General features: G+C 36.9%; 1 pseudogene; it reads right to left on the bottom strand.

Annotated features, from left to right (window-relative positions):
* Positions 1-10,087: 10,087 nt before the first annotated feature.
* Positions 10,088-10,207, bottom strand: LOC129883868 (5S ribosomal RNA; annotated as a pseudogene).
* Between the last annotated feature and the right edge of the window lie 4,744 nt (positions 10,208-14,951).

The raw sequence follows: 14,951 nt of genomic DNA, 5'->3' as shown, positions 1-14,951 counted from the left end.
CACAATCAAAACTCCATTGGTTCATCATCCACACGCAATTGGACAAATTTGGAAGAAGAACACACAACCTATATTCTTCGGGTTCTAGTTTTGGTGATTTAATTCTAAATCTTATTCTTAAATTGTGAGTTTGGTTCATTTTTACTTTTAAGCCTTCTAATACATGTTTCATTCATTGTTTATTGAGTTATTCATCATAATTATGCAAGGCTAAATCCACAACTAGGGTTGTGCGAACCATGAGAACTTAACTAAAATAGGCAAACATAGGATTGATATTTGTGAATTATTTTTGCATGTATTGTGATTTCTTCATTAAAAATATTTCTTAGTGAGTGCATGCATTAAGAACTTGCCCGTATTTATTTCTTTCCCGAGAGGGAGATAGTGATTAGGAAAGGACTTCACAACAGAAATTTGAAGAGTCTGACTTCAAAAGAAGGGATAAACTTTGTCTAAGTTACTTGAGACCGAAAGAAGATAGTACTCTGGGATCCAGGGTGATGGTTAGTAAAGTATACATTCTAATACCGGAAGGAGATGAATGATATACGTCTAAGAAGGACCGGGAGGTGAATTAGATGTTACCCAACTCGCTAGATTTTTCATGCAATATATTGAACTATTCATGAATACGATTAGCCTATTAGCTTACAAGTCATGGGGAACACTATCCTAGTCTAGTCTTCATATTGTTTACAACCTAAATCTTATTTACTTGTTATTAATTTTTCATTTGTTCTTAAATCATAAATGAAACCTCCCAATTTTACTTTATGCCAGTTTATTTTCGAAAAGTAGGAAATACGACTAATAGTCTTAACTAATAAAACTTGTTTTAATCTATTTTCTGTGGGTTCAACCCCGACTCTTAGTTGGATAAAATATAATGCTAACGATTGTCTATATCTCTTTCAAGAGGTGTAATTGAGCGTTATCATCATTATCAGCAAAATGCCCTTAAAGGGACCATGTCCTCTACCCGTTCCCTGAGTTTGTTAAATCAACAAAACCAACTAACATCGAGCATTATCAAATACTATACCTTGTCTGGCTTTCGACTTCTTCTTCCTCCACTTGGAATTCTTTAACTTTTATTCATATAGTCGTCTGTTTAGTTTAATACTAATTTATTTAAATAACGAAGAAGACAAAACTAAACCTAATCCTTCAGCTTCTTCATTCAATAATAATATCTAAAAGTATTCGTACAATTAATTTAGAAAGGATAAATTACTCAAATTATAATCTATTTATTTTAATTATAAATAGGTTAAAGAAATTAAAATAATAAAAGTAAGTGCAATATTGGCTGCTTAATTCACATTACGACAAGAAGATAACAATATTAAAAGGCGAACTTTTGGTGATATTTTCTTCTTTAAAATTTATTGCGCACAATGTTTTTTACTTGGGAAACCCTTTTGGAGATGTTCATTTCAACATTAAGATGCACAACAACCATGGAGAAGTCAAGCCATGGGATTGATGAAAGCGAACTCATGTGCTATATTTAGTGATTGGTGTGTTGAAACATATACAATATTAGAGTGTTGTTGATAAAAGGAATAAAAAGAAGAAGAGGAGAATTTAGAAAAGGGAAATGCTATTTGCACGTGAAATTGGCAAAAAACAAGACAATTATAGGCCCATTTCCCCTGCTCAGATGATTTCGCTTGGTTGTTCTGTCAAATTAACCCATTTGATGGTCCACTAAAACAACTAAATAACTATTAAATTTTATTTTTTTCTTAAAAATGGAAGAAATAAATTTCTACTTTACCACCTATACCCTATAATTACATGAGTTATATGTGTAGAAATTACTTTCTCCATTTCAAAAAGAAGGGTCTCCTTTCCTTTTTAATCTATTTAAAAAAGAATGACCATTTTCGTTTTTTGGTAAAACTTTAATTTCAATTTTCCATGTGTCATGTTTAAGGCTACAAGATTAAAGGATATTTTGATACATTTGACATAACTTTAATTTATGACCACAAGATGAAAAAGTCTTTTTTGTTTTGTTAAATTTTTTGTCAACTCAAACTAGGTCAAACAATTTTCTCGTGGAGCTATAGCAAAAATAGTATATTTTATTACTTGTATAGTTATATTAAATTTTGTTGAGTGCGAACTGAAAATTCAACTTGGTTGAACCGTCAAATTAACTCATCTAATGATCACCTAAGGCAACTACAAGACTTATTTAGTCAATTTCTCTTGGTTGTTGGACGATTGCAATTATGTTACGATTTGAAATCTGCAATCGTGATGTCACTAGCTCAATCTCACAAATAGGTAAGTCAACCTTCAAGCAATCAATTAAAAGAGTAAAAATGAGGAAATTAAATACTTGAAAGAGGAAGTAATACTTAAATAGGTCATTTTATTAACAACTGTGATAAGATACGAAGTGCGCAAAAAATAACACTCAAAATATGGTGAAACAATTACAAGCTCCTAAGACTTTCAAAATACAATACGAATATGACACACGTCTATGAACTATAAAACAAGAAATGCAACAATGAAAAAAGGAAATCAAAGAAAAACTGTGAAACAACCATGCAACCACCTTTAGACTCTGAATACTCTTCAAGTACCAAGAAATCACCCATGACTCGTGTCTGGGTTAAAACCTGCACAACAAACATGCAGAAAAGGTAAAAGTGAGTACAATTAACAAGTGCACTCAATAACATTTTCGACTGACCCTAACATGAAGGATGGTGAGGGTCATTCCTATACTATCTTGTTCAATACTCAATGATATGTACATCAATACACTCATGTAAAGACCCAGGCTAGAAGTTAAAGAAAATACTTTATCAGTTCCAGAAAACATTAGAATCAATATCAAATTGAAGGTTTTCTAATATATTATGTTCATAACCACTAAATCAATTACACATCATGCTATTACACCATATAATAATAAGAATGATATGAGTGTATGAGGATGATGTAATACATCCTACCTAGACAAAGACTTATATATATCCTCTTTTTATATTGTATAGTCGAGATCCGTGGGTCTCGTACGGTCTATATACCCATCATGTATTAGACAATCTATACCGGAAGCTCTCTAGGTGAAACATCCTATATCGAATAATCCTAAATGGGGGATTATCCTAGATGAATCTTTAATGGAATTTATCCTTTCACTTTTTCAATTTCAATATGTAATGCCAACACACACTAAATTTGACACCTAATTCAATTCTCAGCATAGACGATCATAAATAAGTCCAAAGTAACCATCAAAGAGAGTAAGATAATGAAGAGTATTCAAATAAATGTTCATACGCAAATCTTCAATTACAGATCATATTATCAATATTATGTGTGCAACACGGACATACAATCAATGTTAGAACTATAATCAGGCTCACATAGTAATAAATTCCATCAATTCAGGGATATAATCTACAATTATTCATATCATGGAATCAGTACCTACATAAATGCTTGTCATCTTATTTATACGGTCCCTCCATTGCCGTTCCCTTTTTATTAAGTCTAACAACACATTAACACTTTATAAAGAGTCAAGAAAAGTCTCAACTTGCCTTAATCAAAGACAAAAAAGTCATTATGGCCTTGTCCTTCTATTAAGCCTCCGAATGATTCCAATGTGATCAATTATACTATCTAGATGAGTAAAAGAGTCTGTAGATATTCATATTTCTATAAAAGAATTTACTAAAAAAATCACGTCAAAATTCTACCCCAAACCTCAGTGTCGAATTGAGACTATTTTTTTTAGAAAATGGTTTATTCCTTATTTGGAGAACTCATAAGTCGAAAATTAGCTAATTGGGATAACTAATTAACCCTCAAATCAAAGAATTTCATGTTACACCGTACACTTTTAAAAACTTGGAATGTCTTATAAGTTCCTTAGACATTATCATGTGATCCGGATACGCTACGACACTATCAAACGAATATAAAGAAGGGAGAATGTGATACCCCATAGTAGAGAGGGTTGGAAATAGAGTCATAAGAATCCGGAAGGAATTGAATGCCAAGTGATGAGTCGTAGGACTCGACTTACCTAATTAAGCTACTAACTTAGAAGTCTTACATACTTGAGCTACTTAAGGACATACCAAGCTTACATAGCACGGATTACATAGGCTCCTAAAATAGGACGAGATTACGAACCCATGAGGAAGGGGAAAAGACAACACGTGGCAGCTAATAGAGGAGTGACACGTGGCAGTACCTCAAGCAAGTAGGTGAACCACTTTCTTGGGGTCAATTAGGTGACCCACCTACTTGGGGGAGGTGGTCCCCACTGCCATGTGGCATCCCCTTATTGGCATCATGTATGTGTTGGCCCAATGGGGGCGAACATATATCACCCTTAGGGGCTGACACGTGTCACCCCCTAAGGAAAAATATATATACATGTTAAGTGACTCTTAACCTCATTATGCATCCAAAAATATCGGCCAAAGATGAGGAAAAACGTGAGAGAAAAGAAGGAGGCAGCCATGGCTTGAAAGAGTTCAAGGTAAGTTTTTCAACGTTTTCCTCCGTGAATTAATTATCTACGGTATTCCTCAAGCACATGGAGATGTATATATGTATATATATGTATATGATGATGACTAAGGATTCATTTCTTTAACCTTACGCTTAGCAACTTAAAAGAAAGTTGAAGGAAAAATATAAAGGGCCAAGCTAGAGGGGCTAAGGGTTTGAGGCCAAGAAAGGTAAGGTCCAACTTTTATTCCGTGAATTAATTATTTAAGGTATAGAAAAGTTGTATAATGATGTTTTATATCAAGAAATTCCAATTTGGAGCAGCGGAGAAGTGGCACAAACAGTCTGCAACTTTCAGCACGTTAAGGGGGTTTTCGAAGTTAATTTTCAGAAAGTTTGGGAAGCCGTTTATTAAGGTATGTCTTATTTTTATTCTGCCACGTTTTGGTAAGGGTTTGTAAATTATATGAAGGTGTTAATAATGAAAAATCATGCCTGGGATCAGAACCAAATGGATAACAAGCAGTCCGCGCGATTTCAGCAAGTTTGAAAAGTTTTCTAGTTACAATTTGGCAGTTTTGGCCAATTTCGGGTAAGGTAAGGTTTCTCCTCTTGATTTGGAGTTTATGGTATTTTTAAGAAGTGTATTATATGTTGTTTAAGTTTCTGGAAATGTGAAAACATCATAGAGATGCTTGACGTTCAAAATAAACTAAGTTGGAATCGTTATAGTTGAATTGTCGTTGAAGTAAAGGGTTGTGCTTGTGAGGTGCTGCTGCAGGAGTGTGGTATTTTGTTGAAGGGCCTAACGGTATTATAAAAGGTGTATGGGTGGTTTAAGTTTCATCCATGTGACCTCTCATTTCGTATAATTAAAGGTGTTATAAAATAAAGGCTAGACACCCTATTTTGATATCGTATTTTTGAGCGAGTCGTTTGGAACTTATGTTGTATATTGTTGGTGTGAATTGCTTAAACATATGCTGAAGGTTGTTGTTGTTGGTTGGCTATAGTGTTTAGGGATCTAATTGGAAATTTGGATAGGGCACGTTATAGGGGAGGTGCTGCCCAATTTTCGTTAATGCCTTAACTAATTAAAGAACTAGTCGAGGAAACGAATAAGGAAATAGATTCCATGAATACTAAGGTGCAACTGAAGGTGATGGAAAGTCAAGAGTGCTTGATATTCGTATTACTTCCATTTTGAATAGGTTCAAAGGACGACGAGGCGAACGTGAAAAAAAGTGACTCGTACGAGGTATGTAAAGCTTTCTCTTGGCATGTGTTGGTATAAGTACGTACAACTATCTTTCTTTCCTTTTGGCAAGTCTTAGCCTTAAGTGAATTGTATGTGGAATGTGGGGATAATTCCATTCCCAGAACTCCAGGTATGCCTCATAATCCCTAACTACAGTTAGGTGTTGACACCCTTACAAGAATTGAGCATTGCCTGTTAAGGCTTCTACGTGCTAAAGAGTAGTGTATGGGAAACTATCTTTCCTTTCTCTTGATATGTACTTGGTATGAAAATGAGATTACGATGCCATAGTTGTTTACCAAGCCCGAGGATGGGCCGGGTACGAGATATGTATATAATGACCACCTGAAGGAAAGTACAGACTATATAGAGTTTACTCACTTTCTTTTCTGGCATGTCTTAGTGGTTAGTTAAATATGATGTGAGCTCCGGAGTAACTCCATTCTTAAAATCTCCTATTTACTTTTGAATATCGAACTCTGATAGTAGTTAAACTATTTCCTTGGAAACTTCTATATGATTAAAGAGGTACCAAATGTATAGGCTCCAAGTCTTAAAGACTATACAAGACTAAGTGTTTCTGATTCCATAAATGATTTGGCCCTATGTTAATACATGTCTAGGGTCACCGAGATTACTTTTGAGGCAGCCCATAATGGCATTTAGAGGACACTCGAGATGACTACACCATTATTCAGGTCCTCAAATAAAAGCTTAACTTTCTTATTTTGTCGAGTCTTTGATAATGATTTAAATTGCATATAGTTACTCACTATTCTACTCGTGTATACTGTAACCCTTCTTTTACTGAGTCCCGGGCCGGGTACGTTATCGTGCACAATTCACTGCATTATCCACCAAGCCCCTTACTAGAGGGCCGGGTACGTATGTATATATATGATGATGTGTTTTAATAAGGTGGTGATGGTATGGGGCCTATGATGGTTTCACAGATGTATTCACCAGATCCCTGGTAGGGCCGGCTATATGGTATAATTTGAACATGCATGCTTTTGTAATTCACAGAGTTCAGGTACAAATTTCTGATTTGATATTTTATCCCCTGTTCCTCTATCTCAGATATGCTTCAAGTTGTATTATGTTATGTTTTACATACTTAGTACATATATCGTACTGACCTTCTTTTTTCGGGGGGCTACGTTTCATGTCCGCAGGTGCAGATGCAGGTTTTGGGAGTCCATCAGCTTTGGGTTCCGCACAGTTCAGCTAGAAGAGGCTCCATTGTATCAAAGCCTAGTTTTCGATACTGACCACTGATGTATAAAATTGTTTTGTCTATTTAGGGGTACGGCGGGGGCCCTATCCCGCCATATGTTGTCGTTAATATTTTTAGAGGTCTGCAGACCTGTATATGTGGGTTGTATATGTCAGTTGGGTTCAGCTAGGTCTATATGATATATTATACGTGTTGTTATGGTATGGCAGCCTGGTCGGCTTACGTGCCCTTTAATGAGGTGATACAGATGAAAGAGACATGACCCATGAGGGTTCTCATATACGTAATATGTCGTTGTAGTCCGGATAGACTACACTTGATTTATATGCATTGCATGTTTATAATTTGATATGACCACAGTTGATAGATTTGTATAGGGGGGTCCAGGTCGGACCGCAGTCGTGGCTTACGGGGTTGGGTCGTGATAGAAGTGGTATCAGAGCAGTTCATCCTTGGATTGTCTGCAGACCGTGTCTACTAAAATGTTGATTATCGATGTGTTGCGCACTACATATATAAACAGGTGGCTACAAGACACTTAGGATGTTACTTTTCTTTCACATCTAAAATCATGCTATAGATCCGAGTCATAGGAAAATATCCTTATACTAACCTTGGATCTTAAAAGAAGGATGACATCAATAGAAGAAAGTAAGTGACGATATTGGAAGTTATGAAGCACGCAGGTAAGTAAAGTAAAGGCACGAAAGATATCTGTTGGGTAAGGTATTAAAGTAATATTGAAATTTGAAGTTGAAACCTGAAAGAAAAATAGACAGGAAGTGCAACAGATGCAGTTTGAAGCTGGACATACGAGGTAAGTCCAATATTTTTATATTATTGTTGACGTTGAAAGCCCTGTGTGGCTACGATATGATATGATATTAAAAGCCCTGTGCACCTGTGATATGATATGAATATATATATATGTGTTGGCCCTGTGAGGCATTGTTGGTATTTTCATCGTGCAGGTTTTGGGATAGTAAGGAGTGTAGAGGAAACTCTGCCAAAATTTTCCCAAAACAAAAAAAGGGAATAAAATATAGCTTAATAACATGTCTTGGAAATTGATACCGAGTACCTATATTATGCCAAATTAAAGCTGTAAGAGGTACTCTTCATGTCATCAATAAGGGATACCCTTTTTACTTGGGGAAGTTTATGTTGGAGAAACAAAAGCCTATCTGAGTAGTACAGTTCAAACCACAGTATCTCCAGCCGTAATTGTGCTGTAAGAAAAAAAAACTAGGTAGAAGGGTAAGGTGCCAGTGATTGAGTTTCATTTTTCTTGAAAAGTACTAAGCCCCAACTGCTAGTTGTAAACTAGATAAGTTGTTCATAACATGGGGATAAACTCAAAAAAAGACCATATGGGCAAGTGTTAAGGAGTACTATGATGTTTAAGGGATTCTAGTTTTCTTCTACTAGTGGTCGGAAAGCGCTCTATGATAACAATTTATTAGTTCTCCACCAACTAATTTGGGAAAGAACTTCTAACAGAAGCACCTAAAAGAGTTGTTAGAAACTGAATATGAGTACGAACTAAAAGGGGAATATGTAAGTATGAATTGAAAAGTGTGATACAAGTATACAGGGATAAAGTGAGACCGCTAATAAGGTGCCCTTAGTAGATGTTAACTAAGTTAAAGGCCTGCATTGAGTACGCAGTAAGGGTATGAAGCTTAAGATATAAAGGAATAACGCGTGTACACAACGTCGCCCCAAAAATAGTGGAACCCTTAAAATACAAAGATGGCAGACTTAGCGAATAAATGGTGCAACTTACGTTCATCCCATGAAACAAAGGATATAGGTTGGGACAAAGTCACTACTTCAAGAAAACCTGGAATAGTTATCGTCAGAATACCAGTACTGCCTAATTGAAATCGGAATGACTACAAGTACTAATTAATTTTTGAATCTGGCCTCAGACGAATAGTCCCATGGGTCCCATTACTCAAGTATAGAGTAATAGATGAGGTGTCACACTATGTATGAAAAGGTTCTCATCGTTTCATAATTTAGCTAAGATTCCATACGCGGATAACCAGGTTGTAAAAATATATAGGAAGATGGGGACTTGATGCAGTACCAAGTAGATTGGACAAAATGGAGACTGGACATAAAGACATAGAGCAAGGTACAAGCAGATGAAAGTACGAGTACCCTCTAAATGGGGAAAGTTAATGAGAAAATGGCAAAAGTAGGAGGAGGCAATTGATATGGCAATATATTTGAGATGGACGTCTAAACTTTAATAAAATATCTTGTCGAACCAAGTTAGAAAGGTCCGGAAGCCACCAATAATTGGATGGAAGCCAAAATGCTACATAAGGCAGCGTTAAGAAGTTTGTGATGAGACCCTGAACAACATAACACTAGAAGGCGGCTGCGTATAAAAATAAAAGAGTGTAACCATGAAAAGATATTGAATAACTCAAGAGACATTACAAAGGATAATGACAGCATACTAGACCAAAAGCCAAAGTGTGGGCTATAGAGTTAGTCACAAATGATGTTGCGATAGATAAATAACCAAAGAAAAAGGAATAGAAAGGCTCCTGTGGTAGGAAATGAGAAGAACACAGAGTGAATAAGGAAATAGAAAGAAGTGCGATAAGGTATTTCTTGCACTTTCTCATATTCTCGTAAAGGTAAAGAATGACACGAGAATGTGTTAAGAAGGTTACAAGTGGGGGTAAGGAAAAATTGTGAAATGGTTTAAATAAGACGGATATGACTAGCTAGTTACTATAGGATTGACAAGCTTATATGTCAAAATTCCTTTAAAGCTATGCCAGCTAATGATACACAGAACTCAAGTGGCTCTAAAGGTCACTATATGAACGAACTTTAGCGCTACTCAGTAGCCAACCCTAATGAATAGGTGCGTACAAAAAGGGGTGAATACAATAGGAGGAGTTAAACCAAAATGACCAAAAAGGGACATGGTTGTAGTGGAACTAAAGATCTACCCCTATACCGGTTGCCAGTTAATAGAGGAAAGGGCAAGGCAACACATAAAGACTGGTGAGACGATGCTAAGATAAATCTTGGGCTAAGTTGAGTGCCCCGCACATTATTGCAAGGATTACCATGAAACGCGACATGAGGACTTCCCAAAGAGGTCACCCATCCCAGTATTTCTCTCGCCCAAGCACGCTTAACTTTTAAATTCTGGTGGAATTTAGTGCGATAGTGTGGGTGTGGTCGCGCGAGATGGAAGAATTTGAACTAGTAGCGAAGAACCAACATGAGATTATGTTCCTGGAGTACTATAAATTACGTTGAGGGTATTGTTAAAATGATTTAAGCAAGACAAGAAGGATTAGCTAATTGCTAACTGACGACATACTCGAATGCCACAGTTCTTCAACATAGTACCAGTTAATGAGAGGCAAACCACAAAATGGCTATATGGGCCAGTGGGCGGAGAATTTTGACAACACTTGGCAGCCCACTCTAAGGGTGAAAAAGTAAAACTCAAAAGGTAAGGGTACCAGTTGATGTAATTTACAGAAGATAGGAAGTAATGCACGAGGTTGAAAATTCCATAATATGACCAGGGCTACAAGACTCACATCGCACTCCATCGAAAGATAACTCTGGAGGGAATGTTACCTAGGGATTAACGATATTAGCCCATGCTCCTTCAATCAAAGGCTACCTACTCAGCCGAGAAGGTGTAAAATTATAGAGTAAAAGAGAAGTAGGACCTTATAGAGTCCCCATAGCTATTATCCCAGATGAAGGAGCCCAAGTTATAGTTAACTACCGAGGATTAGTCCACGAAGAAACTGGGAAGACAGATAAGTCTTCATACACTACTTTACCCTCAAACCTGATGAACAGGTTAAAATGTACCATTTAAACGCTAGAAGATATGTCATGAGCTGGTGTTGTTAACTTCGAAAATAGCTGGGATGATTTTCCATCACTTATCAAGTTGCCTACAATAATAATTACTACTCCGGTATCCCAATGGCCCCGTACAAGACGGATAGAGCAAGATGTGTACGTCTCCTATTGGATGGGTCGATGTTAGAAAGACTAAGCTAAAAAGGCCCGACATGATTAAGCAAACTATCGACTAACAATCCAGAGTCAATAGAAATAATATATAGATAATCGACGTCGACATACAGAGTTCAAATTGATGATTGGATTTTCATAACAGGGTCACCTAGAAAAGGAAAATTAACCCAAAATACATTGGATCTTGTCAAGTTGGTCATAAGGTGGGAAAAGTTACCGGTAAGTTGAGCTTACCACCTGATTGGAAAACTATACGCCCAGTCTATTAGGTAAGGATGTTTTGCAAAGGTACTAGTGAGCCACCCGAAGTATGTTCCATAGATAATGTCCAGGAAATGGAACCCTGCGAGGAACAACCTATCGTCATCTTAGATCGACAAACTAGAAGATTGTAGACTAAAGATGTGCCTTCCGTTAAGATACTCTGGCAAAAGAAAAACCAGAAAGAGGATGACCGAGGAAGCTGGAGAGAACATGAAACACAAGTATTCGCACCTATTAATGATGTCTACAGTTAACCCCAATTCCTGAAACTCGTATATTAAGTACTTAGATAGAAGTATGTGTTATGGAAACAGTAAAGAATCTCCCTACGATTTGTATAAGGTGCTAAGGGAAGTTTGGTTTAACATTTGGGGACGAATTTCTAAAGGGGGAAGGATGTTATACCCTATACTTTTAAACACTCGGAATGTCTTATAAGTTCCTTAGACATTATCATGTGAGCCGGATACGCTACGACACTATCAAATGATCTAAGGAAGGGAGAATGTGATACCCCAAGTAGAGAAGGATGGAAATAGAGTCATAAGAATCTAGAAGGAATTGGAGGCCAAGTGATGAGTCGTAGGACTCGACTTACCTACGTAAGCTACTAACTTAGAAGTCTTATATACTTGAGATACTTAAGGACATACCAAGCTTACATAGCACGGATTACATAGGCTTCTAAAATAGGACGAGATTACGAACCCACGAGGAAGGGGAAAAGACGACACGTGGCAGCTAATGGAGGAGTGACACATGGCAGCGCCTCAAGCAAGTAGGTAAACCACCTTCTTGGGGTCAAGTAGGTGACTCACTTGCTTGGGGGAGGTGGGCCCCACTGCCACGTGGCATCCCCTTATTGGCATCATGTATGTGTTGGCCTAATGGGGGCGAACATATATCACCCTTAGGGGCTGACACGTGTCACCCCCTAAGGCAAAATATATATACATTTTAAGTGACTCTTAAACTCATTATTCATCTAAAAACAGAAGCCAAATAAGAGGAAAAATTTGAGAGAAGAGAAGGAGGCAGCCATGGCTTGAAAGAGTTCAAGGTAAGTTTTTCAACATTTTCCTCCGTGAATTAATTATCTACGGTATTCCTCAAGCACATGGAGATGTATATATGTATATATATGTATATGATGATGACTAAGGATTCATTTCTTTAACCTTACGCTTAGCAACTTAAAAGAAAGTTGAAGGAAAAATATAAAGGGCCAAGCTAGAGGGGCTAAGGGTTTGAGGCCAAGAAAGGTAAGGTCCAACTTTTATTCCGTGAATTAATTATTTAAGGTATAGAAAAGTTGTATAATGATGTTTTATATCAAGAAATTCCAATTTGGAGCAGCGGAGAAGTGGCACAAACAGTCTGCAACTTTCAGCACGTTCAGGGGGTTTTCGAAGTTAATTTTCAGCAAGTTTGGGAAGCCGTTTGTTAAGGTATGTCTTCGTTTTATTCTCCCATGTTTTGGTAAGGGTTTTTAAATTATATGAAGGTGTTAATAATGAAAAATTATGTCTTGGATCAGCACCAAACGGATAACAAGTAGTCCGCGCGATTTCAGCAAGTTTGAAAAGTTTCCGAGTTACAATTTGGCAGTTTTGGCCAATTTCAGGTAAGGTAAGGTTTCTCCTCTTAATTTGGAGTTTATGGTATTTTTAAGAAGTGTATTATATGTTGTTTAAGTTGCTGGAAATGTGAAAACATCATAGATATGCTTGACGTTCAAAATAAACTAAGTTGGAGTCGTTATAGTTGAATTGTCGTTGAAGTAACGGGTAGTGCTTATGAGGTGCTGCTGCAGGAGTGTGGTGTTTTGTTGAAGGGCCTAAAGGTATTATAAAAGGTGTATGGTTGATTTTAATTTCAGCCATGTTACCTCTCATTTCGTATAATTAAAGGTGTTATAAAATAAAGGCTAGACACCCTATTTTGATATCATATTTTTGAGCGAGTCGTTTGGAGCTTATGTTGTATATTGTTGGTGTGAATTGCTTAAACATATGCTGAAGGTTGTTGTTGTTGGTTGGCTATAGTGTTTAGGGATATAATTGGAAATTTAGATAGGGCACGTTATAGGGGAGGTGCTGCCCAATTTTCGTTAATGCCTTAACTAATTAAAGAACTAGTCGAGGAAACGAATAAGGAAATAGATTCCATGAATACTAAGGTGCAACTGAAGGTGATGGAAAGTCAAGAGTTCTTGATATTCGTATTACTTCCATTTTGAATAGGTTCAAAGGACGACGAGGCGAACGTGAAAAAAAGTGACTCGTACGAGGTATGTAAAGCTTTCTCTTGGCATGTGTTGGTATAAGTACGTACAACTATCTTTCTTTCCTTTTGGCAAGTCTTAGCCTTAAGTGAATTGTATGTGGAATGTGGGGATAATTCCATTCCCAGAACTCCAGGTATGCCTCATAATCCCTAACTACAGTTAGGTGTTGACACCCTTACAAGAATTGAGCATTGCCTGTTAAGGCTTCTACGTGCTAAAGAGTAGTGTATGGGAAACTATCTTTCCTTTCTCTTGATATGTACTTGGTATGAAAATGAGATTACGATGCCATAGTTGTTCACCAAGCCCGAGGATGGGCCGGGTACGAGATATGTATATAATGACCACCTGAAGGAAAGTACAGACTATATAGAGTTTACTCACTTTCTTTTCTGGCATGTCTTAGTGGTTAGTTAAATATGATGTGAGATCCGGAGTAACTCCATTCTTAAAATCTCCTATTTACTTTTGAATATCGAACTCTGATAGTAGTTAAACTATTTCCTTGGAAACTTCTATATGATTAAAGAGGTACCAAATGTATAGGCTCCAAGTCTTAAAGACTATACAAGACTAAGTGTTTCTGATTCCATAAATGATTTGGCCCTATGTTAATACATGTCTAGGGTCACCGAGATTACTTTTGAGGCAGTCCATAATGGCATTTAGAGGACACTCGAGATGACTACACCATTATTCAGGTCCTCAAATAAAAGCTTAACTTTCTTATTTTGTCGAGTCTTTGATAATGATTTAAATTGCATATAGTTACTCACTATTCTACTCGTGTATACTGTAACCCTTCTTTTACTGAGTCCCGGGCCGGGTACGTTATCGTGCACAATTCACTGCATTATCCACCAAGCCCCTCACTAGAGGGCCGGGTACGTATGTATATATATGATGATGTATTTTAATAAGGTGCTGATGGCATGGGGCCTATGATGGTTTCACAAATGTATTCACCGAATCCCTAGTAGGGTCGGCTATATGGTATAATTTGAACATGCATGCTTTTGTAATTCACAGAGTTCAGGTACAAATTTCGGATTTGATATTTTATCCCCTGTTCCTCTATCTCAAATATGCTTCAAGTTATATTATGTTATGTTTTACATACTTAGTACATATATCGTACTGACCCTCTTTTTTTGGGGGGCTACGTTTTATGTCCGCAGGTGCAGATGCAGGTTTTGGGAGTCCATCATCTTTGGGTTTCTCACAGCTCAGCTAGAAGAGGCTTCATTGTATCGGAGCCTAGTTTTTGATACTGACCACTGATGTATAATTTTTTTTTGTCTATTCAGGGGTACAGCGGGGGCCCTATCTCGCCATATATTGTCGTTAATATTTTTAGAGATCTGCAGACCTGTATA

This window comes from Solanum dulcamara, chromosome 3, assembly GCF_947179165.1.
Source record: "Solanum dulcamara chromosome 3, daSolDulc1.2, whole genome shotgun sequence".
Lineage (NCBI taxonomy): Eukaryota > Viridiplantae > Streptophyta > Magnoliopsida > Solanales > Solanaceae > Solanum > Solanum dulcamara.
This window is presented reverse-complemented; position numbering and strand designations above follow the sequence as displayed.